General features: G+C 45.9%; 1 long non-coding RNA gene across 1 annotated transcript; it reads right to left on the minus strand.

Moving 5' to 3' along the window:
* Positions 1-554: 554 nt before the first annotated feature.
* On the minus strand, positions 555-1502 carry LOC120846562. Its single transcript, XR_005717060.2, has 3 exons — positions 859-1502; positions 697-771; positions 555-609 (listed from the first exon to the last, which is right to left on the minus strand). It is a non-coding gene; the product is annotated as an uncharacterized LOC120846562 (long non-coding RNA).
* Positions 1503-14037: the final 12535 nt, after the last annotated feature.

Genomic DNA, 14037 nt, shown 5'->3' on the forward strand with positions numbered 1-14037 from the left:
ATAAAGATCAAGGAGCTTAGTCAACAGCTGTAAATTGTCACCAGTCAAACAGAACAAGGCTCCCTTGAGAGCATTAAAACGAATTTGCAAAGCCAACCAGTACCACTCTAACAACAAGGACCAGTTGAAGAAGCTTGAGGACCAGATCGAAGAGGAAAGGGCAGTTTTTCACAAAAAACCGATCACTGCGGCAAACCGGATTGAGTATCGGAAAACGAACACGCTGTTCGAGCTCAATCGGTCTGCCTTCTGCCGGAAACTTGACGAAGACCAGAAGGAGATGGACGAGAACATTGATGTTGATCAGGCGATTACTTTCTGGCGACGAATCTGGGCAACCGGTGACGAAGAAGGGGAGCACCAGGAATTGATTGACCTATTGGACCCAGGGGAGGTGTACATGACTGGGCGGGGGAGCAGCTGCTTCCAGGAATGAGGGAACCGCACCTGAGTAGCAAGCAAAGAGCACAGCCAGCATCAGTCCTACCGTTCACTTCTACACACGACTGTCATTCATTCAGGAAAATGCCTTACCCTTCGAGGCACTTGTCCCCTGCGGTGTACCTGGCTGGAAGAAGGAGCCTGCTGCCAGAAATGAGGGAACCGCTCCTGAGTAGCGAGCAAAGAGCCCAGCCAGCGTCAGTACTGTTGTTCACTTCTACACACGACTGTCATTCGTTCAGGGAAATGTCCTACCCTTCGAGGCAGTCGTCCCCTGCGGTGTACACGGCTGGATGGAGGAGCCTGCTGCCAGGGATGAGGGAACCGCACCTGAGTAGCGAGCAAAGAGCACAGCCAGCATCAGTCCTGTCGTTCACTTCTACACATGGCTGTCATTCAATCAGGGAAACGTCTCACCCTTTGAGGCAGTCGTCCCCTGCGATGTACATGGCTGGACGGAGGAGCCTGCTGCCAGGAATGAGGGAACCGCTCCTGAGTATCGAACAAAGACAACAGCCAGCGTCAGTCCTGTCGTTCACTTCTAGACACGGCTGTCATTTGTACTTTTATAAGGAATGCTCATAATTGTGGAGGGAGCTGCTCCCTGCAGCATTAATCGAGAATGGGCATAAAGCTCTTATATGTTCTGTGTGTAATTTCATGCAAAAGCAATATTGCACCCTTTGGCATTGACCTACTTTGTTTAAGCACAGAGCACTGACCAAGAGTTCTTATTAGGATGGAGCCTCCGATTTTCGATTTTTGTATCGAGTCTTGCAGTGAACCTGTAAATTTTGTAGGCACAAAATGAAACCCCACAATATGGTGCATGCAGCAGACATTTGTATGGCAGAGTAGTCAATGGTCACAGAAATGCATTTGTTTTGAGAGGGACCAATAAAGACAAAAAGAAAGAAATTGTTGTCGTCCTGCCACCAATAGACCCACCTCACCAAACGTTCGGCGCATGCATGAAGCCGCCATAACTTTAGTTCACAATAGGTAGACGGTGGTGCCCGAAACGGCTTGTGCTGTCTCACGCGCAGAGTTCCAGTGTTTCGGGCACGTGCAGAAAGACTGAAGTTCCCTCAATGCATTGCGACAGCTGTGGCGCGTAGTCAAACTGGCTGGTGAGATCGGTTTATGGCATGAATTCCGTACGCCTCACCCCACTGGTGTTAAGGATAGTTCTGACCTAACAAAGTGCGACACTGTTAATGCAAACAAGGGATGAAAAATGTTCATATCGGGCACAAAGTTGCACCCTATTATTTGGTGCCAGCATTTACTAATTCAAAGTAAAATGCAAAGAGTGCCGCAGTTGTACTCGCACTAACAATGTCATGCAGCATTTGTGTCTGGCCATCATGTTACTCAGGAACTGCAGCATCCGCATTGGACACAAACTCCCAGTCGCAGCTTTGCATCTCGCTGGAGTGGGCGGCTGTGAGTATGGGCAAGGCTCGTGCTGAAGCCGGGAATTTTATCAGCAGGCAGTTAAATTCCACTCACGCTGTTCATTACAGCAGGGACCAGGGGCGGATTTAGAGGGGGGGTTCGGATGTCCTGACCCCCCTCTTGAATTTTGCGTGTGTAAAATTTAGGACGTGAAACGAGGGGGAGGGGGTTCCTAAACGTATGGTACGCTGACCCCCCCCCCCTCTCAAAAAATTCCTGCATCCGCCCCTGGCAGGGACGCATGTATGGTGCAAATCAACACTTACCCAAAGCACAGAAGAGCCTGCTGACATAAATTCCAATACTTTTTTACGATGTCCTCGGTACATACCGCACATATACGCATGGCAGGATAGTCGATTGTTGCAGGAATGCCCCAGAAAGCACATACCACATTTGAGATGGGCAAATACAAGCCGAAAAAGAAGGAACAGAAGAATTAGCCCAGAGTACGCCTGGCACACGGTCGAGTAAAGGATGATTGTGACTGCATATGTCGCTGCGTGTGCCCGGCTACTAAATGCTGGAATTGCGTGTGACTCGCCAACTGGGGGGCCCGCCTGAGGCACAGACTCCTGGTCGCAGTTTTGCACTTTGCTGGATTGTGCCTCTGTGTGCGAGGGCAAGGCTTGTGCTGAAATTGTAAACTTTGTCAGCATGCAGTTCAATGCTACTTGCATTAATTCATCACCTTGGACAAGCATATTCTCAATAATCTGTGAAGGAGGAAATACGACACCTGTGAGAGCAGCAGTTGAATGCAGAGATGGAAGCGTCTGGATGCTGTCTTCCTCCTACATTGGCTCCCCTGCTTAAAATAGGTAGCATTTTAATACCAAATCTAGCAACCAAGTGACTGCAAATTCACCATCTCTGACTGTGTCAACTTACTTTGGATGTTTCCCATTTCCCTTTCTCACAGTGGTCATCGAACTGGCTTTGGCGGCCTATGGCTAAAGTTGCTGTGACAGCGTCTGGTTTAAGTATTTTTGATGCCATGGCTCTGCCAGATCCGAGGTTCAAACTTATCCGGTGAAAAATGGTCCTGTCGAGAATGAACAGGGCTAACTTGCAAATCACGGTACAGTGCACTGAGAACACTAAGAAATTCGACTTTGTTTGGAGGTAGAGAGCGTCACACTGTTAGTACAGAAGAGTGATCGCCGCTTTTTCCTCTATCGGAATAAAAAGTTCGTCATCAAAACTGCTAGCGCGGTGGGAAGGGCTAATTTGGGGCGCTAACCTAAGCGGTAAAATTTTGCGCAAAGCAACACTCCATGGAAGTAAAAGACGTAGAGACACCGATGCTCTGTTCGCGCTAACAGTGCCGCGCATTGTACGCCCTCCACTCGCGCGGACAGTACGAGCTGGAACACCCGATCCAACCTCTTTCTGCGACTCCCACAAGCTCCATTATTCCTCAACTTCGCTTTCTCTTCCTAGTTCGGACCACAGCTCTCTCAAAAACAGGTGGTAAGCCAAAGAAACATGAAAGGCGTTTTCGGCTCATGTTGTCCTCGATAGTAGCTTTTCGTATTTCCTAGAGGTTCACTGCGAGACACTCACAGCTGAAGCGGCCAATCGGCGGCTTCATCTATTCATATCGTGTCCCTTAAAACTCAGACTACGCGAAAAACTTTGCCGGCGAACAACCGGGTTTTCGAGTGAAAAACAACGGGCAAAAACGGCAGAGCACCGAGGCCGCATTTCAGCTGAGACCGAGTTCGGCAGTCAGGCGCGTCAGGAAAAACATTGCATGTGTACCTATGTGAACGTGTGTGGAAGAGGTAACTAGCCCAGAAATGCTCACCTCACAAAGCTTGCTGCTTCTGGTAGAGACGAAGTTTTTCCTCCCAATCATGTGGTGCCATGCCTTCTGCCTCTTCAGATCGGCTTTCCGAAGCGGAATGGCGAACAAATTTTTTCCACTACCAGTACTCTGGCTGCACCCAAAAGCGCAACACCCCGTCATCTAACACAAACGCTTACTACTTTACTTGCCTCATTACGGTTCAGAAACACCAGAACGTCGAGCTAAAGTCGTCGGCGGGTATCACGAAACACGCGAGCGGACGGAGCAGCCGAGCACCTTGGAAGCAAATGGCGGACGGAAGTGGCGAGAATTCCGGAAATCACGTGACATCGCTCTCCTCCAATAGAAACAGATGTCGGCGCGGCAAAGAATGACGGTACTTGTAAAACGCAGTGAAAAAACATCGAGGGACTTTAGTCGGCGCATGTTCGACGCTGCTCGGCGCAGATTATTTTTTTTTTCGTATGTGCTTTCTTTTTTTGTTGGAAGGAAGATGGGCGAGGATGTCTTAATAAGTAAGTTGGTGCCGCCTACCTTTATTTAATTTTGTCAACGCACAATTCAAATGTTTTTCTGCAAAGTAAAAAAAAAAGGTGCGGAATTTACGGGTGATTCTTTGCTGCTCCTTTGTGCATATGCGTCGCCAGCGATATGAGCTCATAGGGACCGCCAAATGGGGCCGCCGATGTCCGCGTCTATGCATCGCCCTCCCGTCGCGGTGAAACGCTTGGGACTTTTCGCTTTAGATTATTATGTTGACTCTATGATCTTGACAGAAAAGCTTCGTACCCTAACTATGGGTTTATGGACTGCACTTCGTGTCAGGTGAAGAACTTTTTTGCGATTGACTAGGTCAAGAAAATATTCTGAAATGTTGTTATACAAAGACGGCTTTATGACTTTACAGCACTACTGCTGTCACAATAAGACGCCGAATGCCTCCGACATGGCGCCAAGGCAGACGACAATGTTGGCTTTGATCTACAGTTTAGCTGGAAGTGACGTCAGCTGCAATAAATCTATACTTAGAAGCGCAGGAAGAAACAAACAATTGAACTGTAAGAAGTAGTAGTGCAAACTCGGAGCGCTACTGGCAACTAAATTTTATTTGGAAAACAAGAACCTTTTTGCACACCAGTGGCGTAGCCAGAGGACGGCGTGGGGGGGGGGGGGGGGGGGGGGGGTGTTCAAGAATTGGAACATTCCCCAAATTTCATGTTGTCCTCTTTACCTCTTCTTTACCGTTTCACAACTTATTACGGCGAGGGGCCGTGCCCACAACATACCAAAGCAAAACGAAGAAAACGACGCTGTCCGTGGACTGGGTGAAAAACACATCTCCGGCTTCGGCTTTTGGAACAGCTAGCTCTCTCCAAACTCGGCCATTTTAGTAACCGAAGCTTTTCTTCAGGCCCGCAGATGCGAAGGGCTCAGCTCCCGACGTCACAAATGCCGCGAAATCCTTACCTCGAAGGACACTGGCCTCGCTTCAAGAATTGCAGCCGGCTTAAGTAAAGTTCCCCCACCCTTTGAGTGTCAAGGACTCGATGACAATTTCAGGGCAGCGCAAGAAAATCTCAAAATAGCAATACTTTGACTTTACGAACCCCACAATGAGGAGGAAACGGGACGACAAAATAGCAAACAGCTTAGCGGTTTTTTTTTTTGTCCCGTTTTTTTTTACGTTTTACTTGCCTGTACTCGTTTAGCTTCAAACAAAAATGCAAAAAAGAACACACACACAAAAACATTCACATCTTTGAAAAAAAAAAACAAGAAAGGAAAGAAACAAGAGAGAAAAGTGACAGCATATGCGCTGTCGAAGGAGCTTTGGAATGCTATTAATCACTTGGTTTCAAAGCGCACCCATACCCATTTTCACCTCAAGAAAAAAGCAAGTTTTGCGCATTGTTCATATGCGGCGCGAAGTAGTTCTAGCGAGATTTGGTTGTCGGAGGAAAAAGCGATGCTTTTGGCGTTTGGAACGTGTATGTGTTGATAAGATAACACGTATCTAGTCTACGATTCACTTACATATATCTTAATTCTCTACATAAAGGGGGGAATCAGTAAAGGGGTGTCCAAACAGGACACTACAAAACCCGCGACTCCGGCAAATCGTGCCGCGCTCTGCCGCGATCCGCTTCCGGCCGTCGGAGGGAAATTTCCCTCCGTCAATCCTTCCCGGGGGGAAACTTCCCTCCGTCAAATCTCCCCCTCGCTTCCTCCACGGCGGCCTTGCTCTGCTCATCACGTGGGTCCGGAGAGCCACCCACACGCTCTGTTGGCTGTCGGTCAATCGCTCAAGGCCTCCGCTCACAATACGGAACCGCGTCGGACGCCATCACGACGAAAGTGAATCTCGACAAAGAAAGCAGATCCGAGGCGGGCGAAACGCACCCTTCGACGCAGGAATGTCCCAAATCCACCCAAAGCCTTCCTTGGCCTTCGAGCCGAGGCGACGGCGGTACGCGAATGCGTTGGCGAGGTGAGACAGACGCAGGTGGCGTGTGACGTCAATCTGAAGAGGAGAGCAGTCGTGATCGTAAAAATTTTCACGACTCCTGCAAACATTTTCACGACTCCGACAGACCGTAAAAATAGAAGCGTCCGCTTCAATTTTCATGATTTGTCGGAGTCCCGGGTTTTGTAGTGTCCTGTTTGGACACCCCTTAATACTGCGCGAAATGCCAGACTTTTTTTACTATGGTTCTTGAGGTGAAAATGGGTATAGTTGACTTGAAGCGAATTATGCGATGAATATCTGACGAACGTCGCCCTACGGCACGCTCGCTTTGCGCGCGACGTAGCAGCCACTGTGCTGATGCCACGCGCTGAGCAAAAGCCGCCGGGCGTCGATGTTTTGCGGCGTATTCGTCCCATGGACTTCAGCCTTAAATCGCTGCAGTGGGTAAGGTTTACGTGCTTGCGTTTAGCATGTGAGTAGTGGAACTTCCTTTACGTATATAAACTTTCAAAAAAGAGTTCAAGAGTCAAGCTGTCGCTTGATGCTTTTTCAAAGATTGATTATTGACCTACAACTTCAAGCGTGCCATCAATATCTCCAACAGAGTTGGCACATTCACGTCAGGCAGCATCGTCCACCCTAGGCGAGAGTGATGTTGTGGCCAACGACGCCGGTCTTTGTGTCGCAAGCCTCGATTTCGAGCTAATATCCAGCCTGGGCGGAGCGTTCGTTTTGTTAAATGAACTTCCTGGGGAAGTACAAGTTTTGACACAGATGTGGAGGGACCCCACCACTTAAAGGGCCGCCCACACCAGCGAGAAAACGCGCGTCGCACGCCGATCGCGGGAAGGCGCGTCCCACATCCTGAACACCACACTAGATAGAGTTCTGCCGCCGCGAATGTCACGTGACAGCACAGGAGGCCTCGCGCACTCTTGAAGCACTCGAGCGAACGCATGATTTCCCGCAAGATCTCGAGGATTCAACCGATTTTTCGGAACGCGTTTTCAACGCGATCGGCGCGCCGCGCGCGTTTTCTCGCTAGTGTGGGCGGCCCTTAACTCGTCTGGGCGGTACAGGCAACTTGCATTTGCCCAGAGGCCTTGTATCCTAATGTAACCCGCCTGCTGCAAATCGTGGCCACCATGTTCGTTAGCAGCGCTGAAGCGGAACGTTTGTTTTCGAGACTCCGGAGACTGGGACGTTGAAGCACCTTAGTGCTTAAACGTCCCAGGGGCGCTTGCTACTTCGTTCTAAGCTGAGACCAGACGCTCCACCTTTAACGCGAGCTCGCTGGCTTCGGCAGTGCTTTGGTTGCGCGTGCCTGCGCGATCACACTTGTTTTTGCAAGGGCAGAAAGCTCGCGCTAAAAGCAGAGCTTCTAGTCTGAGCTTAGCCGGGAGCGCAGTATAGGGGCTGCGCTTTTGAACATCCACCGGAATATGCAAATCAGCACCGAAAGGGTACTCTCGCTTCTTTCTATCGACCGACGGCGGCTTCCACTAAATGTTTAAACCCCAGAAAGTAATAGAAACTGGTATTTTTCTCTTTCGCTTTCTTGTAAAACGACAACGAAAAACGGAAATAACCTAAAACATGACTATACAACGATAATTTCTGAAAAATGTGATCCGGGCTGGAACAATGAGCGTGACGCTTCACTAGCTCATTGCCCCAGTGCGCATTGTAGTTTTTGTGTTTAACTGTATTTTAAACTTCGCTATTCTCTGTCACTTTTCCGTAGTTTTCAGTCGTTGGATACCCGAATGTTCCGCATTGAAGTGCACACACCGTAATTTTTCGTGACCCCGTCTGGACTTTTTTGTTTAAAGCCAATTATAATATTTTATGACTGCGTTGTTTCGTCGTTGAACAATAAATTTCTATTTTTTTAAATATTGTAAGAACGAGATGTGGCAAAAATGTTTGGACTTTTTTGTCTAGGAAACAGGAAAATAGTAAACAAAATTGCGTTTGGACAGTTTCTTTCTCTCTCTTTTTTGTGTCTTTCAAACAGCTTAAGCAAAGAAAAACATCCCCTGCTAAAAGTTTCCTGGCTACGCCACTGATACACACTTTATTTTACCTGAAGCCAAATGAATCTGAATTCTTTATTTAATAAAAGAAGTGACGACGCACTGATGCAACTGTCATCTGTCTTTACACTGACATTGAACGCCTCAAAAACTTCCCCTCTGTTTTCCGTTCCTACTTGCCCGGGATCTGTGTTTTAGCTAGCAAAGAGTCATACGGGCACTTATCACAGTGGACTGCCAAGTTTCCCAAAGGAGACTGCTTTACAGAAAGTTCATGCCCTATGTACGATCCCGTGGTGCGCACGGTAGCACCCGATGTCAAATGCCCCACAGGACTTGGCGTCAGTCGTGCAAGTGTTTTGGATATTCTTCTTTGTAATAGGTTTCCATCGATCACTTCCGCTTCAGTAGTCCCCGGAATAAGTGATCATGAGGCAGTAGGAGCGACTATGAAATGTTTGAATGTGCCTAGATATAGAAACCCACCCAAAAAGGCATACATGTTCAATAGAGGAGATTATAATAGTTTAGGTTTTGACCTTATGAATTTTTTGTCTGATTTCGAGGTGTAGAGTATGTCATGTGATGTGAATACCTTATGGAACATCTTTAAAAATAAAATACAAGAACTTGTAGAAATTTATGTTCCAACAAAGATGGTCAGCGCGAAGCGCAAACAAGATAAGCCATGGATGAATTCAGAAATCAGACGTTCAATAAATAAAAATAAACGTGTTTTCGCACGGTATAAAAAAAGTAACGATTCACTGATATTGAGCCAGCTTAAAAATCTTCAAAAAGATCTCAACGTAAAAATAAAAAAAGCTGAGTCAGAATATTTTCTCTCCCTTTAAGGCAAACTTAAAGGGGCACTGACACATCAAAATCATATTTTATTTTACTATCCGAAACGATTGAAAACGATTCCTGGACATTACCCTCAAAATTTGAAACTTGGGAATTCAGTATTTCTGAATTAAAAAAGAACAATTTCCAAATGCCGAATTTGAAGTTCCCGCGCGATCCGCGCCAGTGCAGTGAGTCAAATTTGGCGGTCTCCTGCGACTTGACTTTCTTTCGGACCTCCGCTCCACGCTGTGAAGCTAAGCGCTGTTGCTACCGCGGCCCGAAGCGAGGAGGAGGCGAGCAGGCGGGATAGAAGGGTGCCGGCGCGGGAAAAGAACCGGTTTCGTCCCCGACTCGCCAATAATCCTCTGCTCGAGCGCCGCCAAGTTTTCCGAGGGAGCATACAAATCCAGGAAGCGACATCACACCGAAATCGGATTTTTGGTATTTCAAAAAGAAAGGCCGTAGTGCGTTCGCAATTGAGTTAAAAAACATGTTTTACGATTGCCGTTATTAAATTTTATAGAAAGGTCGCCTACAAAGCTTCTAAATTTCCTGATTTTCGACGTCACCGATGAAAAGAAGCAAAAAGGTGAGCGCGGGAAATATAAACGCCAAAAATAGAAAGGCGCGCGCGCGCGCGGGGAATTTTTTTTCGCGGTGCGTTTTTTTTTTGCGTGTTTATGACTGCAACGTGCATCGTTTTAGACAATAAAAAAGAATACGACCTTTGGGGTGTCAGTGCCCCTTTAAGGACTGTCCCAAAGAACTTTGGAAGTATGTAAAATCGCAACGAAAGGATGTGGCTGGTGTCCTCTCTCTTTTGGTTGATGGTAATCTAGTGACAGACGATAGCGTCAAGGCAGCCGCTTTCAATAAATACTTCAAATCTGTGTTTTCAACTTTCGCACCTTCATCACTACCGCCGACGGTTGATAATGATTAGCGGTAAAATGAACGAACTCGCGTTCGATAACAATAGCATAAGAAAATTACTAGGCAATATTTATTTATTTATTGATACTGTTAGCCCTATCACAAGGCCATTGCAGGAGTGGAAGGTACAAACGATAAAAAGCAAAGAGATACAAGATGTAAATACGCACAGTTCTCGCATTTCGCTTAGTTTCATAAAAAATGCTGACACTTCATAGATAACTTCCCGTGCTGGCACGTAATCACGACGATACACACGATACTCATTCAGTTACTCGCACATGTCAAAACGTTTTCAATGCAGTGAAGGAAGGCCATAATGGATGATGATGTCACCGTTTCATTCGACAGTTTATTCCATTCCCTGACGGCTCTTGGGAAAAAACTAAATTTAAAGCAATCGTTTTTCACAGAATATTCTCTTATGTATAGACTATGCCGGTGAATTGATTTTTCGTCTTTAAGAACTTGGAAATAATTATCTTTGTTTATCTTTACATATTCATTAATAATTAAGAAAATAAATTTTAATCTCTCAAAATGCGTCCTAGACAACTCGGAAAAGCACCTAAGCCGGATGGAATTCAAAATATCGTATTGAAATCTTGCTCCAACATTGTAGCATCACACTTATTACTAATATTTACTAGGTCGCTAGAGAGTGGACGTCTACCATGATGATTAGAAGTTTGGTAATGTGGTCCCCATACACAAGAACGGTAAAAAAATAGTGTCGAAGACTATAGGCTGATTTCCCTAACGAGTGAATGTTGTAAGATAATGGAACATATAATCTATTCTAATCTTATTAGTCATTTAAATATCAACAATTTCTCTTCCTCGGCTCAACACGGTTTCCGCACAGGGTTATCATGTAACATACAGCTCTAGAATTTTATCATGACCTTGCTTGTGCATTTGATAGATGCTGCCAAACTGATTGCATTTTTCTAGATTTCAGGAAAGCTTTTGACGTGGTTAATCACTCGCTCTTCCTTCTAAAATTACATAGCCTAAACATCGATGTAAAAGTTTTGCAATGGATAGCAGATTATCTTAATGCTGGGAAACAGCGCGTCATCATGAATGGATTTCATTCATCATATGTAAATGTAATGTCGAGTTTACCACTAGGCTCTGTTTTAGGGCCCCCTCCTTTTTCTAATTTTAATTAATCATATCACGCACGGAATTTAATCGAATATAAGGTTGTATGCTGACGATTGCGTTTTATACAGAGAAGTGACAGATGACACCGACGTCCAGGCCCTAGAGGGTGATTTAAATAAGATCACAGAGTGGTGTGACAAGTGGAAAATGTTCCTTAATGTATCCAAATGCGTCCACGCTCGATTCACTAGAAAACGTAAAACTGTCTCTGCCGTTTTTAAACTAAACAATCTTTCTTTGCAGCTTAGCACTGAGGCAGTTTATCTCGGGGTACGCCTAACCGTTGATTAAAGATGGAATAATCATGTGAAGTTCTTATGTTCTAAGGCCAGCGGCATGCTCCATTTTTTGCGTCGCAATTTCAGAAAAGTGTCGGCTCATTTGAAAGAAACTCTCTTCTTATATTATGTCCTCCCAATCCTGGACTATGCTTGTATTCTTTGGGACCCACACACGCAAACATGTATAAATCATATTGAAAGAATTCAAAACCACGCCGCTAGATATGTGCTAAATAACTAAAATTTTTATGACGGTGTCTCTCAATTAAAGCTTCAACTCGGATGGAAACCTTTACAACTAAGACGAAAGTGCCTCCGTCTCAAGTTCATGTATAATCCTTATCACGGTAGCGTCGGTATAGATAAGTCGAGATACCTATTGGAACCTCATTACGTTTCCCTTAGAACTAGTAATCAAAAAAAGACCCGAGATTTTCGCGCACGGACCGACGTTCTAAAATATTATTTTTTTCCGCGGGCAGTTAATGACTGGAATGTGCTGCCCGACTCACTTGTAGAGCTTCCTACTGTACAATCATTTTTTGATGAAAATATATTATTGTAGTCGGTTCGATGTGTGACTTCTGCACGCTGTTAATCATCTTTTGTTTCATATTATTGCAGTATATATTGGCATGTTTCTCCTGTTTGACATGGTTATTTTGCTGTTATTCATTTTCTTATATTGTTGCAGTATATATGTTTCTCCTGCTTGCCTTGATGTTGCTGTTCTGCTGTACGTTTGCTTTTGTAAATTTCTTTCGTCCCCCCCTAGTGTAATGCCCATCGGGCGATGTAGGTACCAAATAAATAAAAAAATAAATAAACCGGTCTGGTCTCTCTCGGTCGTAGTCGGTCGCAAGAGTGTGAACGGGCATTAAAGGTCCGTTCACGCTCTTGCAACCGAGTAAGACCGAAATAGACCAGACCGGTTTTTAAGCCTCATGCGACCTCTTAGGACCAGCCCCGCTGCAGCGCATCCGGTCCTAAGAGGTCGCAAGAGGCTTAAAAACCGCTCTGGTCTCTCTCGGTCGTACTCGGTTGCAACAGTGTGAACGGCGCCTGTAAAGACCATCGCCGGCGCGAAAGGCGCCACCGTCACGCCCCCCCCCCCCCCTCCCCCCTCCACCCTCTGCTTTTCGCTTTGACGCTTTTTTTTCTGTATTGCATTTGTTTTGCGTATAAGTCTCTTAGCGCTCCACGCGGGTTAGCTGTTTCCCGCCAGTTCATTTTATTTCTGAGCAACTGGCTCGCTGACTGGCTCAATTTCGCTGACCGTAAACACTAAGAATATATGAATAGAAGAACCGGGTTCATTCCATTCCCCTTCCATTCCGGGCAAAAGGCGTATAATTCCCTGTCCCATTCCACTTCCCTCAACGTTGCCGCAATTCCATTCCCATTCCATTCCGGGGTCGCAAAAATTTGGAATGATTCCAGAATCGTTTCAACTCCGGAGTGGCAAATCCGCAACACTGGTCGACATTTCTTTGCGGGGGCTGTAAAAAAGGGTGGGTAAGGGGAAGAGGGAAGGGACGCTTTTAGTTCCGCTTTTGTAGAGGAGGGAAGCTCCACGAAGTTTTTGCTTTTGTTATCTTAAAGACACCCCGAAGGTCGCATTCTTTTTTATTGTCTAAAACGATGCAAATGGTAGTCATAGACAAGCAAAAAAAAAAAAAAAACCGCATCGCGAAAAAAAAAATATCTTCGCGCGCGCGCGCGCCTTTTTATTTTTGGCGTTTATATTTCCCGCGCTCACCTCCTTGCTTCCCTTGATCGGTGACGTCAAAATACAGGAAATTTAGAAGCTATGTAGGCGACATTTTTATAACATTTAATAACGGCAATCGTAAAACATGTTTTTTAACGCAATGACGAACGCACTACGGCCTTTCTTTTTGAAATACCAAAAATCAGATTTCGGTGTGATGTCGCTTCCTGGATTTGTGTTCTCCCTCGGAAAACTTGACGGCGCTCGAGCAGAGGCTTATCGCCGAGTCGGGGAAGAAACCGGTTTTTCCCCGCGCCGGCTCCCTTCTATCCCGCCTGCTGACCTTCTCCTCTCTTCGGGTCGCGGTAGCAACGGCGCTTTGCTTCACAGCGTGGTGCGGAGGTCCGAAAGAAAGTCGAGTCGCAGGAGACCGCAAAATTTGACTCACTGCACTGGCGCGAATCGCGTGGGAACTTCAAATTCGGCATTTGGAAATTGTTTTTTTAATTCACAAATGCTGAATTTCCAAGTTTCGAATTTTGAGGGTAATGTCCCGGCATCATTTTCAATGGTTTCGGATAATAAAATAAATTACGATTTTGATGTGTCAGTGCCCCTTTAAAGCGCGCGCAAACAATCTATATAAAAAAAGAGAGAACTGCCTTTGGTTTACCGTAATATCAGGACGTTCAATTTTGTTCAGCATCTCCCGTTTTGAGCTGTCTCTACCTATCGAGGAAGGCACTTACTAAAACTGTCTAATGCTAGAACGACAAAACCACACACGCATGCACATTTATATATTGAACATATGATAAATTCTTAAAACAGTCGGTAGTGTAGCGCGCGACCACACACGCTCGGAGTTGGTAATAACG

This window comes from Ixodes scapularis, unplaced genomic scaffold, assembly GCF_016920785.2.
Source record: "Ixodes scapularis isolate PalLabHiFi unplaced genomic scaffold, ASM1692078v2 ptg000137l_1___fragment_3__unscaffolded, whole genome shotgun sequence".
NCBI lineage: Eukaryota > Metazoa > Arthropoda > Arachnida > Ixodida > Ixodidae > Ixodes > Ixodes scapularis.